This window comes from Callionymus lyra, chromosome 13, assembly GCF_982586985.1.
Source record: "Callionymus lyra chromosome 13, fCalLyr1.hap1.1, whole genome shotgun sequence".
NCBI classification, from domain to species: domain Eukaryota; kingdom Metazoa; phylum Chordata; class Actinopteri; order Syngnathiformes; family Callionymidae; genus Callionymus; species Callionymus lyra.
The window spans coordinates 20,083,495-20,101,267 of NC_141830.1; the positions used below are offsets into that span (position 1 = coordinate 20,083,495).

A 17,773-nucleotide genomic window follows, 5' to 3' on the forward strand; every position below is an offset into this window, starting at 1 on the left:
TAAGTAATTTGTGCAGTTTATCACCATTCTGTCCTGGTTATTCAGTTGGTAATTGTTGGCTGTTAAACATTTATGGAAGCCAGGGAGGTTGTTCATCTTGACCCAGAGACAAAACAAGGGATACCAAAAACAGTTTTCAGGTCACCTTGACCCCAAGATAACACAAGGGTTAACATCATTACTAATCTTTAAACACTCCACTTAAGTAAATAAATACCCAAAATGATGCCAATGTGTGCTTGTTTTAGTTTGCTCTAAAAATGTGCAACTCAGGAGGTTAATATAATATATATAATATAATATAATCTCTGATGAATGTTTAGGAAACATGACTAATTAATACATAATACTTTTGAGGAGGGATTTTCTTGAAGGATATTTTTAAAAATATGCTCTCTGCTACAATTACTCAACAACTTGTTCTGACTCGTATCATTTTGCTTCAACACGACTGACACAGTGGGGCTGACAGTTGATAAAAACACTGTTGGATATCATAACATAAAATAATCTATTCTCTACATTCATGATGTTAGTTTTAAGAGTTACTTTAATATCCAGCAAAAGGAACTTTGCTAATATCCATCCAAAAGTGAGAATACACGAGTGATACTTTCCATCAACCTCTGGAGCTCGAGCCAGCTGTAACGCCGACAGCGTGAAGAACGACCGTAATAAAGTTTCTCCCAAAAGCATTAAGGAGACGAGAATCCTTAACAACTGTGGAGAAACTTGTAATTTGGGCACAAGTCCTCGTGGCCCAACTCGGTCCAGAGGAGCTCGGCATATATATGTGGGACTGAGACAAATGGGGAATGATGAGGACAGGTTGGTGAGGCGGGTGCACTCCAGAGACTTTTTGTAAATTAAACACAAGAAAATAATTGACTGTAACTACTTGAAAAATAAGCTTTTCAAGCTCACAGAAGGATCAACGATATACAAGTCACTCCTATTTAAGTAATCCATTTTTTCTGCATCTGGATCATAGCAAACAAAGAACAACTTCTTATTTGTCTAATTCCTCTCTTTTAATGGAATCCGCTTTGAAGCCTGACAACTTAGTCAAAATATCTGAATAAGTAAAGACTATAACTGCAGCTGTCGCTCAACAAGACCAGCAAATCTGTAATTTATTTGATGAACTGTGAGACATAAAGACTCGTGCTGACAGAGGAAAAGTACTGGAGGAGCACGTTGTTTGACTTTCTTATGGGAAACTGCTGAGTGACAACAACTGCAAGTCTCCGTGTTTTTGTTTCAAGCATCAGACGTGTCGCCACATGAAGACATCAGCCCTCGGCGGTGCTGAACTCTCACTCTTCTTCCAGAATGATTTCACTTACCTGTGAGAACGATGGCAGTTAAGGGCTAAAGAGAGCAAACGCCCACCATTTATCTGAAGATAATAATGCAGATGAAACACAAACAAAAAGCTACCTCAGGGGTTGCCATGGTGAGGTCAGAAACTATTTAGTGTTGAGTTAATCAACGAGTGTGTGTGAAGCATCGAGACATGTGGTCTTTTTCGTGGATAAGAACTTAAAGAACACCATCAACTGACTGTGAAACATGTTTTCTGAAGCCAATTTACTACCAAACAGTTTGGAGAAAAACATTCTAAATCTCCATCTAATGAAGAATTCATGAGAAAATATGAAATAATTAGTGGCTGAACAACGCAGCAGACACTGAGGGGACATGAAAACACCATAGATAAGGAATACAGCAGGGATTTTGGAAGACGTATTAGACTATTAGACTAGTCGATTGAGATCAATAAAAATAAAAAGGGAATTTTGGTACAGTAGAGCTATTGTGTTGAATATAATTTAGAGCCATTGTTGCCTTATTAAGAACATATCATATGTTTCCAGACTATAAGATGCAATTATCTTTACACACTATGAACTATATAATCTAATCTATGGTGTAAACAGGCCCTCAGGAGGCGCTCTAGCAGGAAGAGTTAGACAGGCAGGGGGAAAAATAACGTGCAGATAAAGAAGGTAGTCCAGGAGAATAGATGGTCAATAATACACAAAAAGATAGATGCAAACCACCGTTATCAACAAATGAATAATTAAACGTGGAAAGATTCACTTTCAGAAGAAATAAAAGCGGTTCAAATATGAAAGTGACTCTTCTGATAGGCTGGGTTTGCTTTTTAATCTAGCAACGTTATAAGCAGTGTTTAGAAAAAAAGTATTTATTTAACACAAGATTCAAAAATATTTCTCTTTTAATATTGTATTTTATTAGGTGGACACATGTGGTTCAAAGACTGGCATATGTGTAATTTTCTTTTTTTTCTTATTAAATTTAGTTTGTCCAGCTCATCTTCTGGGGCAGCACAGATTTCGGAAAATGCACTTCACTACAATTCAAAATAAGGCTATATACGATAGTATTAAATTAACACAACTATTCAAAATCACCATGTTGTGTTTGGACGTTTCATTTTCAATATTTTTATTTCACATCATCGGCATTATTCCCAAACGAGGCAATGAAACTTCAACTCTGTGTGAACCTCATTTGCAGCACGATGCTGGAAAACGGTCTTTATCAGAACTCTGCCGACACCTCAGCGACAAACCCATTAACATGTCTGTGTGTAAAAACAAACCACAATGTGAGTCCGTATCAGAACAGTACTGGAGTTTGAAGTGTGATTGCGAAGTCATGGCCCAATTCCCTAAAACCACGGCAACCCTGTCACCTGTCAAGAAGCAGAGAAGAGCTCGACGGAGGGAGGACATGGTGAGAGGACGTGCTGAGAGGACAGAGCCAAGGCGTGTGAGAGCGAACTGCCATCACCACCAGGATGAGGACATGAACTAGAGACAGAAGGGTCAACGGACTATATTTTAAGTGCTTCAGCAACTTTTAATGGTCAAAAGTCGTTTGCCTCGTTTGTCAGCCATGCATTTCAATCAGTTTATGATCACCAAATGATCATGAAAAGTCATGAATCCTGTGTTTAACTCTTCTCAAAAAAGGACAGTATGTTAGGTAACTTGGTGCCTAAATCAAGAGTGGCCATTAGACCGTTTGCTACCCTTCAGCCGGTTTTATTGTGTGGTTAATGATATTCTGCGGACTTGGAAAAATACTAAAAATACTAAAAAAAAAATACTAAAAATATTGCTTTTTATGTCAATTTAAGTAAAATGCTGCTAAATACTCAATTCCCCTTTTCCTGTCGGCTGCAAAATAGTTCTTAACCCTCGTTATCTCTGGGTGAAGGTAAGTAAGTAAGTAAGTAATATTTATTTATATAGCGCGGTAAGTAAGTAAGTAAGTAATATTTATTTATATAGCGCTTTTCCAGACCAGGGTCACAAAGCGCTTAAACAATCAAAACAATACTCAAAAAAGTACATACTTAAAGATCAAGATAATACTGAGAACAACACAGGAGTTCCAGAAATTCAAGGAAAAGCCTGAACAAATAAAAACGTCTTAAGATGTTTCTTAAAGGAGTCAGTAGATCATCAAACACAGAGAGAGAGGAAGATCGTTCCAAAGCTTAGGAGCAACAGCCTGAAAAGATTTCTCTCCTCTGGTCCTGAGCCGTGTGCGTGGAACCAAATAAAAAGGTGTTTGCGGTATCCCTTGTGTTGTCTCTGTGTGATGGTGAACTGGTGGACAACCAGCCACCAGATCACCTTGACCCTGAGATAACACAATGGTTAACTGTGTGTTGAACAGGCTTTTATTTTTAAGTTTGGAAAACTTATTTCACTTTATAAATTGTAGCGAATCTCAAAAACAGTTTTGACACCCCTGGAACTAAATTTATTTATTCATACAGTGAAATTGTATACATTTTTTAAACATTTTATTTTACTACATGATCTGCAAAAATCATGCATTCAAGTCAAAATATATAACAATAAATTCAGGTATTAGCAAGGGATTTTAAATTATTTTGACATTTTTCATTTTCTTTACGTTGAGGTTTTTATATCATCGACCGATTTTGATTAAATCCAACTAGTGATGTAGTGCTGCAGTAATACTCACAGAGATACTTTCGTAGTGCTGCAGTAATACTCACAGAAATAATTGTGTAGTGCTGCAGTAATACTCACAGAGATACGTGTGTAGTGCTGCAGTAATACTCACAGAGAGACTTGTGTAGTGCTGCAGTAACACTTACTCAAATATATTTGTCAATATTCTTCATCTCTTCTGGAATTGTTCACAACTCACATGTCTCCTAAAACAAAAATACATTTGTAAATGTTTGCATTTACATTTTTAATGTCATTGTGATTCACACACTCTTTATGTCAGTACGTTGTAAACCATTACAAACCATTTTTAACAACGGTTATTATTTAAATGACCGTTTTATCATCTAGTATTATCAGTCAAATTAGTCATTTTACCAGCTTCACCTGCACCTTCATCTCAATAGAAAGGTAACACAGTGCAAGGAGAGCTTGTACAGCGTCAAACAATACGTTCGAGGAATGACGTGTTGAGAAAAATGAACACTCATCTCATGAGGTCAGAGTTACTCAATCATAACTCAAAAAGTCATTTGGGTTTTCTGGACCATGTCCAATTGCATTAGGCTTCCGACAATATATCCAAAAAACCTTAGCAGTAATGCTGAAAATCTCATATTGAATGAGTCTCTGGAGCATGTTTCAGGCCCACAGAACTTTAAGCGGATGCATTATTTAAATAGAAATTCCATTAAACTCAGACACGGTTTGATTGACAGACAAGTCAGGGGAGTGAGAATGATTCATTCTGGGAGCCGTTGTGGAATAGGAACAGGAGACGGGTGGAGAGAGGGATGATAGATCAGGTCAAACAGGAATAAGTGGAGTAAAGCGCAGCATTTTGAATCAAGCGACTAAAAGAAACCGGTCTGAACCAGCCTGTTAGCATCTTCTCTCACATCTGTGATTGTTTAATATTTTCTATTATTACATTGTGGAGGAAAAGACTAAAGAAAGCAAAGACATGTAGACATGTGGAAATGTTGCGTGATGACAATATTTTGGCTCCAGAAAACTCCACATTTTAAGTATTTTCATCACGACAGGCAGGGGTTCACAAATCTATCACACCTGGAGACCTGTCCACCCTTTTAGGTAGAAAAAAAAAGACCCCAGAAATTACACTCCCGATGCAAATGTGGCCCACGAAAACCCCTCAGGTACAGAAGTATGCGACACACCCACTCAATCTGGTCGCAGTTATAACTTGAACTCATGAGACAAAGCTGCGACGTATTGGGAGCGAAGAGGCATCTTTTGAAGTCGTAATCAACTTTTAGCTTCAACAGACTTCTTCAAGTGTACGTTCTGCCCGGAGCTCTCGGGTAATTACAGTAGTTGACAGGCACGAAGGTCTGGAGAAAATAGTTTTTAAAAAGTTTCGATCAAATATTTCCTCGACGTCATACTAAGGTCATAGGTCAGGCAGTGTGCTGCAGGCCAGCCGTGTAAAGAGATCTTGTTCTCTGTTGATTCATGGGCTTCATTTTGTAAATTTTTGTAAACTTGAATAATATATAGTGTATGTATAGTATATGAGTTTTATTTTCAAAGTAGTGGTGGGTCAGACAATGGCGACAAAAGGCTGGTCAGGATTTAAACTCTGAGTTTAGTGGTTTCCATCAACTACTTCCTTGAGTCATTTGTTATGCATGTTCATTGTATCAAGAGCCCATTATATTTGTTTTTTCCTGGATTAAACTGAGAGATAGTAGCATTTCTCAAGAAACATCTTAAGACATTTTTATTTGTTCAGGCTTTTTCTTGATTTTCTGGAACTCCTGTGTTGTTCTCAGTGTTATCTTGACCTTTAAAGTATATATTTTAGTGAGTTTTGTTTTGATTGTTTAAGCGCTTTGTGACCCTGGTCTGGAAAAGGGCTATACAAATAAAAATTAATTACTTACATTATCTACATAAGTACGCATGGTTTTGTCTTTCACTAACATGGCTAAAAGAAATGTAGTAAATCTATGACATCCATGAATGAGAGCCTAAATCTGTTCATGTTCTTAAAGTCCTCTGATGCTTCCCTTGCTCCTGGCCAGCTCATATGTTAAAGGAAACCCTTAGGCACTAGTGCCACACCTTTTACGTTTCACAGGAGAGCATTTGAACACCAACAACTTTGATGTAGAACTTAAACTTAGCAATTACTAGAGTCTAATACGGTGTGAAATACAATTTCCTAAGCTGCCACATTATGTACCAAGCTTGTTGTGGTGGCCTTTCAGTTAAGAGGATCTTAAAGGAAAAAGTCTTATTTGCAAAGGTATATTGAACCAATTCAAAATAACATAAAGATTGACCGTTTTACATTTTTGGTTTTAAATGCATTTTATTTAATATCCAACATCACAATAAAAAACAATGACATATTATATATATAATAAATATATACACACATGCATACATACATACATACATACATACATACACAGAAAATCTTTATCTCTTTAAAAAGTTTTATGTCAAATGAAATAATCATCAAGCACTAGATAAATAGGGTCAACATTTTGGTGAAACATCTTGATATAATCAGTTTAACTCTGATCCTGTGACCTCAGGAGGGGCACATTGATGCAGTCAAAGGGCCTTGTGTTTTCATTGAAATACAAAATACTTTAAATCATAATTCATTTTTTTGGTCGCAACGTTGGTTTAATTGGAATCTTTTCCTCAGTCTTCCACTCCAACCCCCCCCCCTCATTAGAAACCGCTCTAGACAGCTGGTGAGTTTCTTGCAAAAATACGAACCACTTATTTAGAGGCTTCAGGCCATCTACCGTCATGTGTGATTCACATAAGCAACGCGTGATTTTCAAAATACATGACACACACACACACGTGCCCCCAGTTTGTTTACACCCAAACAGCAAAAGCACTACTAGAAGCCAACATATACATGAGGAGATGAACAGGGATGATAGAAGCAGACTTTGTGTTGATGGAGTGGAGGAGAGAAGAAGATAAGCAAAAAGATGTAGTGCTGCTTCAAAGGCAACGCAATGATATATGATGAAGAATCTGCAGCCCGTATACAACACAGAGTAGGCAGATTGCCAACGATCCAATGCAATGGAACTATGCTGCTTTAAAGATAACTCTGGATTGGAGCAAAACAAAGGCAAGAAATCAATGAGAGATTAAAGAACCTCATCCTTGTAACACTCCTCTTCGATTTCACAGGTAAAGACAGTGTTGGCCACTGATCAAAATGTAAATTATTTTGTAATAATTATAGTAGCGTAATTATATCAAAACTCCTAGGCAGAACATATACACACACAGTGGTAGAAATACTTTTTTTCTGCAGTGTGCAATGTTGCAAAATTATTTTCAAATTGCAGAACAATTTTTTGACAAATACACAAACCTCCATACTACAACCCTTTCAACCTAATTGTGCTTACATTTACATCATATGCACCTTTGTAACCCATAACATTACTGTAACTCTTTATTCTCTACTTTTAATTTCAGTGTTCACAGATCCTCCTCTGCAATGAAGTTATCATTCCCTGTTACATCCACTGGTCTTTCATCCCCCTCTCCCTTGTGTTATTACAACTAGAACAGTGTTCGAAATACTCGTCTGCAGTTTGCAGATTGATTTTCAAGATTGCAGAAGAAAAATTAAACAACCTGCAATTTTGCAGAATGAAAAATCAGGCTCAAGATTCAACGATTCTGAGTAGGCGTGAATTAGTGCAGTTTTCTATGTACATTTCATTTTCAGGCCGCCTTGTAGTCATGTGACTTATTATTGTGATGTAGACATTTATATTTATTATTCTTCCAGCTCATTTTTGCACAGTTTCTCTTGTTACTCAGTCATCTTTGAATTAGTCTACTGTGATTTTTTTTTTAATTGTGATTATATTGCAAATGCAGACTAATGTTAATGGTCAGTCTGCAAAATTAAATCTGAAAATTGCTTCAGACGGGTATTTCGAACACTGCATACATGCGATATTAAAATGCGATTAATTAAATACAAATCCTATAATTAATTAGCTTGTTGTTGTTGTTAGTTTGTTTGGGGTTTTTTGGCCGACAGCTCTAATACGAATTCAGCCGGAGAAGGTTTTGTGAGGTGGAGGGATGTCTCAGTTTATCTAAGGACCCTCAATTATGGGATATTCTCCACTATTGTCCCATGACTCTCAATTGAAATACGAGTAGAACGTTTAAAAGTGATTTTTCTTTTGTTCTTTTTGTCCCTCCCATGACCACAATGGATGCAAGGTTCCTTCCAGGCTGTTGCTCCTAAGCTTTGGAACGATCTTCCTCTCTCTCTGCTTGATGGATCTACTGACTCCTTCAAGAAACATCTTAAGACATTTTTATTTGTTCAGGCTTTTCCTTGATTTTCTGGAACTCCTGTTATGTTATCAGTTTTATCTTGACCTTTAAAGTATATACTTTATTGAATATTGTTTTGATTGTTTAAGCGCTTTGTGACCCTGGTCTGGAAAAGCGCTATACAAATAAAAATTACTTACCGTAAATTCCGGACTACAGAGCGCACCCGATTAAAAGCCGCATGCTCAAATTTTAGAAAGAAAATCAATTTTGCAATTATACAAGCCGCACCGGATTTTAAGCCGCAGGTGTAAAAAGCCAAAAATGAACTACCGGTAATTCACGTCCATTTCTTACACTTAAATAAATAAAGCACTGTGTTATTCTTCTTAAGCATTGTTCAGATATTTACAGTCCGAGGAACCAGCGACAAAAGCACAAGGCAGGTGGACTAACTGTCCGTGTCCTTCAACCGGGGAATTATTTCTTCATCACGCCGGCAACACGGATGAGTAGTTTGCTTTTTTCCACCTGATCGTAACGCAGTGATTGCGCGGATAAACGCGACTTCACGGCGGGCCGTCCTGCGTCTCTGCGCCTCACCTATGATTCACTTAATGCAGCCTTTTTTCTGGACAATAATGGACTTGAACATTGGACACTGATCGCGGGGATTTGACTGTGGGGTGTCGTGGGTGTTCGTTGTTTTGTTCATGTTTGATTGATCCTCCTTTAAGGAGCGCTTTTTGTTAAATGTTATTAAGTAAATATATTTTGATTAACTTCTATAACGGCTTCATGTGTGGTCAGTGTTGTTATAATTAATGCTGTCACTCTGGAGCGTCACCAAGTCCGCACCAGAGCTCCGCCCCATGAAGAATGTGTGTGTGACGATCTCTCGAGGAGTTATGTGAGAAGGTCCGTTACAAAACGTCAGAGGTACTTCATCCATATTTATGATTTCATCTGGCCCGATGGAATTCTCTGCTATCTTTGTTTGAGTGAATGTGCGGAATGAAGTAAGTTTCTCCTCGTAGTCGGGAGGGAGCTGCTGACACAAAGTTACTCATTCATTCTATTGGTCTACTGTTGCTGAGCAAAATGTTTTTCCCGCCACGAAAAAAAAATGAATAAGCCGCACCGTAGTATAAACCGCAGTGTTTAAAGTGTAGGAAAAAAGTAGCGGCTTGTAGTCCGGGATTTACGGTACTTACTTACTTAAGGTTACCGACTAAACATTAATGTAGTGTTCCATGATTCCTTGATGGATGAAAGGAAGGAAAGATACCATGAGAGAGAAAATCTAATTGAGATTTAGGAAAGACTTCCCGGGCTCCACTTTGAAGTATCACCACCCATTAGACGATGCATTTGTTCCTCCAACTATGCTGGCCGTGTGTGTGAATCCGGGAATAAAGACAATTGCAATCGGAAAAGTCCAGCTGTTTAGACATAAAGGGACATTTTTAATAAAGTAAAGTTGGACAGCGAGGTCCTGTTTTTAGTTACTTTTACTGAAAAAAAGTCAAGACACCGTCGACCGTGAAGGGTCCAGCTATGACTCAGGCCAATTAGCCTGAAGAAGAGATGCTTTTTACAAATGGGCGACACTGAAAAGAGAAATGAACAATTCAATGGACTTTCAGTGGAGTTTTTACGGTCAACCGGCTACACTGGTCAAACACAGATGCCAGCATGAATTCAAGTCACTGCTCAGTTTCTATTCACCTCTCTTTTCAGGAGAGTTAACAAGTGGAAAACAGACAAAGGGCTCAGAGGTCTGAGAAACAATAAGCCAGATGGGGAACAAACAAAACACAGTTCAACGATGGGCCAGACACGACAATCCTGGCCAGTCTCGCAGGTGCAGATTTGTTCACCGAGACAAATGCTTTTAAAGTGAAAACCTCACCTAGCAATTAGTGGAGTGACAGACTGATACTGACCAGTGTGAGAGTGAGAGATACCACAGGTCTGTCTTATGTGCAGCTGCGAGACTCGACATCGTTTTAAATTTGCAGTGAGAAAATGAGCCTCGTCTCAGTGAAATAACTGACGAAATCAAGCTGATTCACTATCCAGGCTTACACTCCAAAGGACCTCCAATGGGAAATGTGTTAAATTTGGTATCACGATTACGATAAGAAACCCTTAACCACTGATAATAACCTGGCATAACCCAGATGCCATATTTTTTTGGTCTCTCCGAGGACGATAACCCACAACTATCTCTAGTTACTGTCAGACAAATAACTATAAAGCTTGAACTATAAATTCATAAAATGGAATTAATGTTGTATTTTGTGCCAAATGGCTTAAAAAAGAGTCACAAATGAATCATGCTTAGATCTCCCTCTATTGATCTTCTCCATCCCAGCCTGTACTGGGCTGCTCAGCTGATGAAAAGCAGTTATGCAAGTCAAATGGCACTCGTGGGACGTTGCGAGAGAATGAGCAGCCAGATGCCCATTAGACAAAGATCCAACCGCCCAGACTATTGGATGAGAACCAATGTCCCAGAACTCTGCTTATTTTGAGCTGCCGTCCTCGCTTCAGGTGGGGGAGGAACAACAACCTTCTGTTTCACAGGAGCAAAAATCAGTGGATTATCTGCTTTTCCACATTGATGAGACGAAAAGTCTAGGATCACTCCTCGAAAAACAATGCCAAAACTGTAAAACTTGTATAGACCTGATCGGACAAGCTGAATTTGCTATTATGCATGAAAGAAATAAACAAAGAAAGGGTAGGTTTGAGTTGTTAAAGACGACATTATCAGGTTAAAGTCCAAAACTAAAACTTAATCCACCAATTTCTTTGGATTAAATAACTTTTTCAATTTGGTGAAAACCTTGAGGTACTCACTATTTTGTCATTAATGAATAGAAATGAGAATTTTATATAACGGTTTGATCCGCTACTAGGGCTGCACTGCGTTTAAAAAAATGACACAAAATTTGTCCAAAAAGATGAAGAAAGCAGTAATTCAGCTCAAGCATCTCATGTGTGTTTTGTTCTAGGACTTGTTATACGCAAGTCTACTTCCTGGAAACAAAAATTAAGAAAGATTAAAAGAAGTTGCTGAAATCCTTTCACCCATTCATTCTTCTCTTGATCCGACATCTCAAACTCAACATACGTCACATATGGTCAAATACCAATATATGTCCCAACACCAATTCAAAAGCATGTCAAATACAAACAAGGTTTCTAGATGCCATCTCCCCAGATTGTACTCTCTGGCCTCATCTGCAAATTAATTTTCTAGAAAAACGATAAGATGGTTTTGCCAGATGATGCATCTTATCGACTCACTTGTTAAGAGGTCATGATGCTATGATTTTTGTCAATAATTAATAAGATAACCAACAAAAATCTCCAGTTACTGTCAGACAAATAACTAGGACTACACAGTGTTTTAGAAAATACAACAAAAAATGTTTTACCTTGAAAACTTTCCTATACCGTAGTGATAATCCATGACTTTTTTTCAGTATTACTTTGGACTTTTTACTGTATCAGAAGTTTGGCCGCCTTAATTATAAGCATCAGTATCCATCGAACTGTGAACAACACAACACTGTGATTTCTGAGCCGCTTCAACACATTTATTTTATTTAAACACAAAAACATTCCTTCTATCTGATATGAAGCCAGAGACAGGGAGAAGATACGTACTACTAATGCACAAAAGGCCTTGACGGGTATATTCACTTCACACATACAAATGTGTGAAGTGAATATACTTACACTCACACAAGTCAGATAAAAAAAATCCACTTGTATTTTTTACATTGCATTGATTACACTGGTTTGAAAGTTATAGATAGATGGATAAACATTCAATTTTTGTGTTAAAAAAAATTACAAATTAACTGATGCAACATTGGCCAGATCCTTTTGACACATACCGACACTTGAAAAATCTTGCAAACCAGAGAAAATTTGTACAAATAAATAAACAGAATAAGAGTAGGGAATATGGGAGTATTTGCAGGGAAGAAAGACCATTTATCAGCCTGGCCTGAACGGATGATTCATGTAAATTATAAATGGTTATTGGAGTTTAAAACCATGAGTATAAGGGTCGCAAGACTAGAAGTCAATGAAAATAACAGATTCATAAGCTGTGATGACACATTTTTGACAATTCTACATACAAAACAAAATACTCCTGTATTTCTGGCCCTTAACCGTAAATGTTTGACTTTTAGCGTTTTTGAGAACGAACCTTTAACTCGATATTCCACTCGCTATTAATAATTTACAGGTCATTTCTTGCATGGGTCAATGAATAAAGTCTAATCAAACTAATGGGTAGGATAAACTGACTACTTGTGCCAACACAAAATGTGTGCATCAAACAAAATGGCTTGAGATTTGGTTCTTTGCCGTCGTGCACACAGTTCCCCCTCAGGTCAGATGGGGTCAGAATGATATTTTGGCTCTGAAATACCTGAACATATTACATTAGCTGCACTGAGGCCTCTCTAGAACACCTACAACACAAGCTGGCAACGAAAACTGTGCAAAAATCCCACCCACATACATACATCCCCCTTTGTGTGTTCCTGCTTGAGCAGACTCCAGCTCGACTCTCGGAGCATTACTTAACACCGGAGATGATGAGGCTCATTTGTTTTCTCACATGATGGATTCACTCTGGCCCGTCCCCCTTGTCTTGGCTCATGGAGCCGTTTAATGTTCCAACTCTAAAGAGTCTGCCAGCTTCGCCATTGTGATCTCTATAAACACAGACTCTCTCTTGGATTCGGGGGCGTGATTTGGTCAAGTTCTGGTCACCGATTAACCCCTGAAGGATACACAACACCTCGTTTGGGGGTCAGAGGTGAAGGGAACACACACACACACACACACACACACACACACACACACACAGGTGGTCTCACCTGCATAGGTGGTGAGGTCACAGGGTTGAAGGTCAGAGTGATGAGCACCACCTGGACGGGTTGAGGTTAGGGTTAAAATTTTATTGACCTCATTCTCTAGGGGGGAGGGCTTAGAGGGAAGATAAATTAACTTTGTTTAACTCGGGAGTTGTCAAACAAAGTGTGTGTGCTTTTGTGAGGGAGGTGTGATGAGGAGCTGCTAAGTTAGTGCAAAATTATCACCAAATACTGTGTGTGCGAGGACAGTGTGAGCAGTTCTGGTCAAGGAAACACGCAGAGGGACAGTGTGGTGAACTATAAACATACATTTAAAGACTTAGTATTTTTCTAAATCCTCTTTTCACCGTAGGTTGCAGCTCTGCCAGAGACCGTGATGTGTCAGGTGTTTATTGCTCTGCATTTTAAAGAAGCAGAGGATTTTCAGTTTCTGCGTCATGGACTCCTGTGCTCCTGAATCATTTATTCTCCGACTACACAAGAATCAATATTGACTTCACACTCTTTTGCCAAGATAACAGATTTTCATTCTTGTCATTAAAAATATTTGTTTTTAAAGAAACACATGTATGGATTTACTTCACACGGCGCTGATGTTGTTTGTTTCTCACTTTTATGTTGTTTATTATTTATACAGTGAACTGTCGTTTGTCCTTCGATGTCTCCAACTTTTTTGCACCTCACACCAGCTTCATGTCTGTATTTTTTTTTCCACGAATTAACAATTTGATAAAACAGTAAAATGTAATCATATACAATTTGTGTTTTAACAATCGTGACTAGTTAACAGGTTTATTTTTTCAATTAAGTTGACTGTAACAAGCATTACTCGAGTGAAAATACCCTCTTTTTCGAAACAATACCCATTTCATACACTAATAATTTATAAAACAGAATATATATATATATATATATATATATGTTCACCCAAAATTCAAACTTCACTCATTTTCTACTCATCCTCATGTCGACAAATGGTAGGCATTCTTTTCAGAGTAACCCGTTCCTTTTTAGAGTTATAAGTAAAATAAATGCCCATTTTAATGAAGCAACTAGAGCTCAGTGGAAGATGCACCCGGGCACATACATTCTACTGTCTTTAAGGGCTCGCGATATTTACCTGGAGTATGTCTATAGTACTTCTAGTTTATATATTTAAACTTCTGCCACAAACAAGTGTAAAATACAGACTTATTTAGTTATTCTCTGAGGTTTCAATACAAGATAAGCTTTGGAACGATCTTCCTCTCCTTCTGTGTTTGATGATCTACTGACTCCTTCAAGAAACATCTTAAGACCTTTTTATTTGTTCAGGCTTTTCCTTGATTTTCTGGAACTCCTGTTGTGTTATCAGTTTTATCTTGACCTTTAAAGTATATACTTTATTGAATATTGTTTTGATTGTTTAAGCGCTTTGTGACCCTGGTCTGGAAAAGCGCTATATAAATAAAAATTACTTACTTACTTACTTAAGGTTACCAACTAAACATTAATGTAGTGTTCCGTGATTCCTTGATGGATGAAAGAAAGGAAAGAAACCATGAGAGAGAAAATCTAATTGAGATTTAGGAAAGACTTCCCGGGCACCACTTTGAAGTATCACCACCCATTAGGTGATGAATTTTTTCCTCCAACTATGCTGGCTATGAGTGTGAATCCGTAAAAACAGACAATTGCAATCGGAAAAGTCCAGCTGTTTAGACATAAAGGGACATTTTTTATAAAGTCAAGTTGGACAGTGAGTTCTTACGAGCAGCTTTTTAAGGGTCTTTTTTGAAGGAAGACTGTCCACTGGGCACCAGTAAATAGATGCACATTTTTGCCTGTAACTCTTAAAAAAGAATGGATTACTCTGAAAATAATCCCAAACATTAGTAGAGTAGAAAATGAGTGAAGTTTGAATCTTGGGTGAACCATCACTTGGGACTGGGGGGGTTGAGGATGCAACTCAATGTTGTCACCCAGGTTTGTAGTTTAAGCACTTATTTATAGGTATTATTGACTTTATTTATAGGTATTATTGACTTATTTATAAAACAAGAAGTTGACCTCCTTCATGACGCCACCGTCCAAAAGCTTTAAGTCATTATAAATAAAGAAGGATAAATAAACATTGAAGAAGTTTTAAGTCCAGACACTGGTGCTCACTGACAGAACATGTAAGACACGCAGAACCAGAGAATGTCCTCCTGATCCTCAGACACTATGAGGGACTAAAGTCACACCTCAGACCCGCGAGCAGGAGGCTCGTGGCGGGGGTCCAGAGCTCCGCGCGCCCGCTTCACAGCGAGACTCGGAGACGCCAGGATCCGCGCGCACGCACACACACACACACACACACACACACACACACACACACACACACACGTTCTCACGCGCACACTCAGACTCACCTACACTTCACCTCCGGACGACAACTTCCCGCGTCAGTGACGTCCTCAAGTCGCGGTAAAATCCACACGAAGCGCTTTCTTTCAGAACCGAAAAAAACAACAAACTCAGTTAAAAATGTTGACGTGGGTTCGTGTCGGGCAGTGGCTCGGAGAGACAGGTCCTGGGTCCACGGCTGGTTCTGCCTCACTGACAGGATCTGTGGACCCGAGCTAGCGGGAGCCGCCAGGTGCTCATTTACATAACTGCACCGGCTGTAGCCAATCAGCGGCGAGCAAGGTGCCTGAGGGAGGCGTCTGACGACCAATCAGAGAGCGCGGTGGGCGGGAGCTTTAGTAGCAACAACAGTGAAGTCAAAATAATAAATAATAGGAAGTACATTATTTGGATGTACAGTACAGTAGTAGTAGAGTCTACTGACTCCTTCAAGAAACATCTTAAGACCTTTTCATTTGTTCAGGATTTTCCTTGATTTTCTGGAACTCCTGTTGTGTTATCAGTTTTATCTTGACCTTTAAAGTATATACTTTATTGAATATTGTTTTGATTGTTTAAGCGCTTTGTGACCCTGGTCTAGAAAAGCGCTATATAAATAAAAATTACTTACTTACTTACAGTATTCATTAAATATGTAGAATTAAAATACATATAACCATTATATTATTATGACCACATGTTTGCTGATGACATCCAGCTCTACTGTTTATTTGATCCAACTGAGCCCCAGAGGCTAAACTTAGTCAATTGTTTGCTAGAAATCAAACCATAGCTAAATAAAAACACTTTGAAGCAAAATGTGGACAAAACTGAAACTCTGGTTTAGGTTCCGAGGATTGGGTTAGTACTTGGGTGACTTGGACCAGTCCGTCAAACTGAGCCTCAGAAACATGGTGCTGTGTCTCAAATCGCATACTTGCGTACTCAAAGTTAGTATTTTTAGTGCGTAAGTGCCTCTCAATTCTGATGCATACTAACTTCTAGTATACTAAGAGAAGTATGCGATTTGAGACACAGCATCTGTGTTGTTATTTTATATTTGTCTCTAGTTCAACACATCAATCAGTGAAGCCCAAAATGAAAGTGAATGAAATCATTATATTAATTCATAACTTTTTTGAGAAAGTTTCCCATCAATACAGTGAATAATAATAATAGTATATAAGGAGTCTATGTACATCACTTGATTTAAGTACATTTGTTTGTTGACGAATTTGCTGCTCCAATATATTCTAGTGAACCAATAAAACCATCCAAATTTATTCAGTTTTCTTTAACATAGCATTTTATCACTTCTGTGTTAGGGCTTTTAAAAGGTGTAAACATACATTTGGAAACTTTGAAAAAAAGTCTTAATTCCTGAAAGCAACCACTATCATCTTAAGACGTTTTTATTTGTTCAGACTTTTCCTTGATTTTCTGGAACTCCTGTTGTGTTATCAGTTTTATCTTGATCTTTAAAGTATATACTTTATTGAATATTGTTTTGATTGTTTAAGCGCTTTGTGACCCTGATCTAGAAAAGTGCTATATAAATAACAATTACTTACTTACTTACTATAATAATTATTGAAATACATTGATTTTAAGAGGTTTTTTTTACTCCAGGTGTTCTAAACACTAAACCTTTTTTTTTTTTATACTTTAATAAGATAAACTTGTAAACTCTTAATAATCCGTCTTGTCTTCCAGCATTCTGGTCGGGCCCAGTTAATGCGATCCCTCCGCGTCCTCCTGCTTTGGTGTTTACCTCAAAAGGAAGCATTATTACAGAGTGTCACGGCTCTAACTCTATAGCATTACTGCCCCCGGAGCTGTAATGACTCATATTCACGGGCGAACAGTAAGATGCAGGCGATGGAGCCCAGACGCTGAGAGGAAACCAGGGTCAGAAGTACCAGTAGGTGTCTGTGCTTCAGACCGAGTGGAGAACGTTCAGCCAAGAGGTCATTAACACGTCCAGGTCTTCATCACATTGACCACGATCACTTCTATATTTGGTCAAGTCTGAACGCTGATGAGAATCTTTAACAAGCATCTGTAATAAAAAGATTTAAATCTGACATAGTTGTCTGTAGTCCAAGTTACCAAGAGTTTAATGAGGATATTTTCCTGCTGCGTTTCTCTGCGTCTTTACAATTGTGGCTGGACTCT

The 17,773-nt window shown here is 38.2% G+C and overlaps 1 protein-coding gene across 4 annotated transcripts in view; it reads right to left on the reverse strand.

Moving 5' to 3' along the window:
• Positions 1-15,831, reverse strand: part of ddr1 (discoidin domain receptor tyrosine kinase 1) — a 54,345-nt gene extending 38,514 nt beyond the window's left edge. Inside the window, exons 1-3 of one of the 4 annotated variants that reach the window (XM_087806594.1) lie at positions 15,625-15,831; positions 13,235-13,285; positions 4,166-4,225 (exon numbers count right to left, since the gene is read on the reverse strand). The gene's annotated coding sequence lies outside the window, so the exon portion shown is untranslated. The remainder of the gene's footprint in view (positions 1-4,165; positions 4,226-13,234; positions 13,286-15,624) is intronic. The other 3 variants (XM_087806595.1, XM_087806593.1, XM_087806592.1) reach the window with 3 other exon arrangements.
• Positions 15,832-17,773: the final 1,942 nt, after the last annotated feature.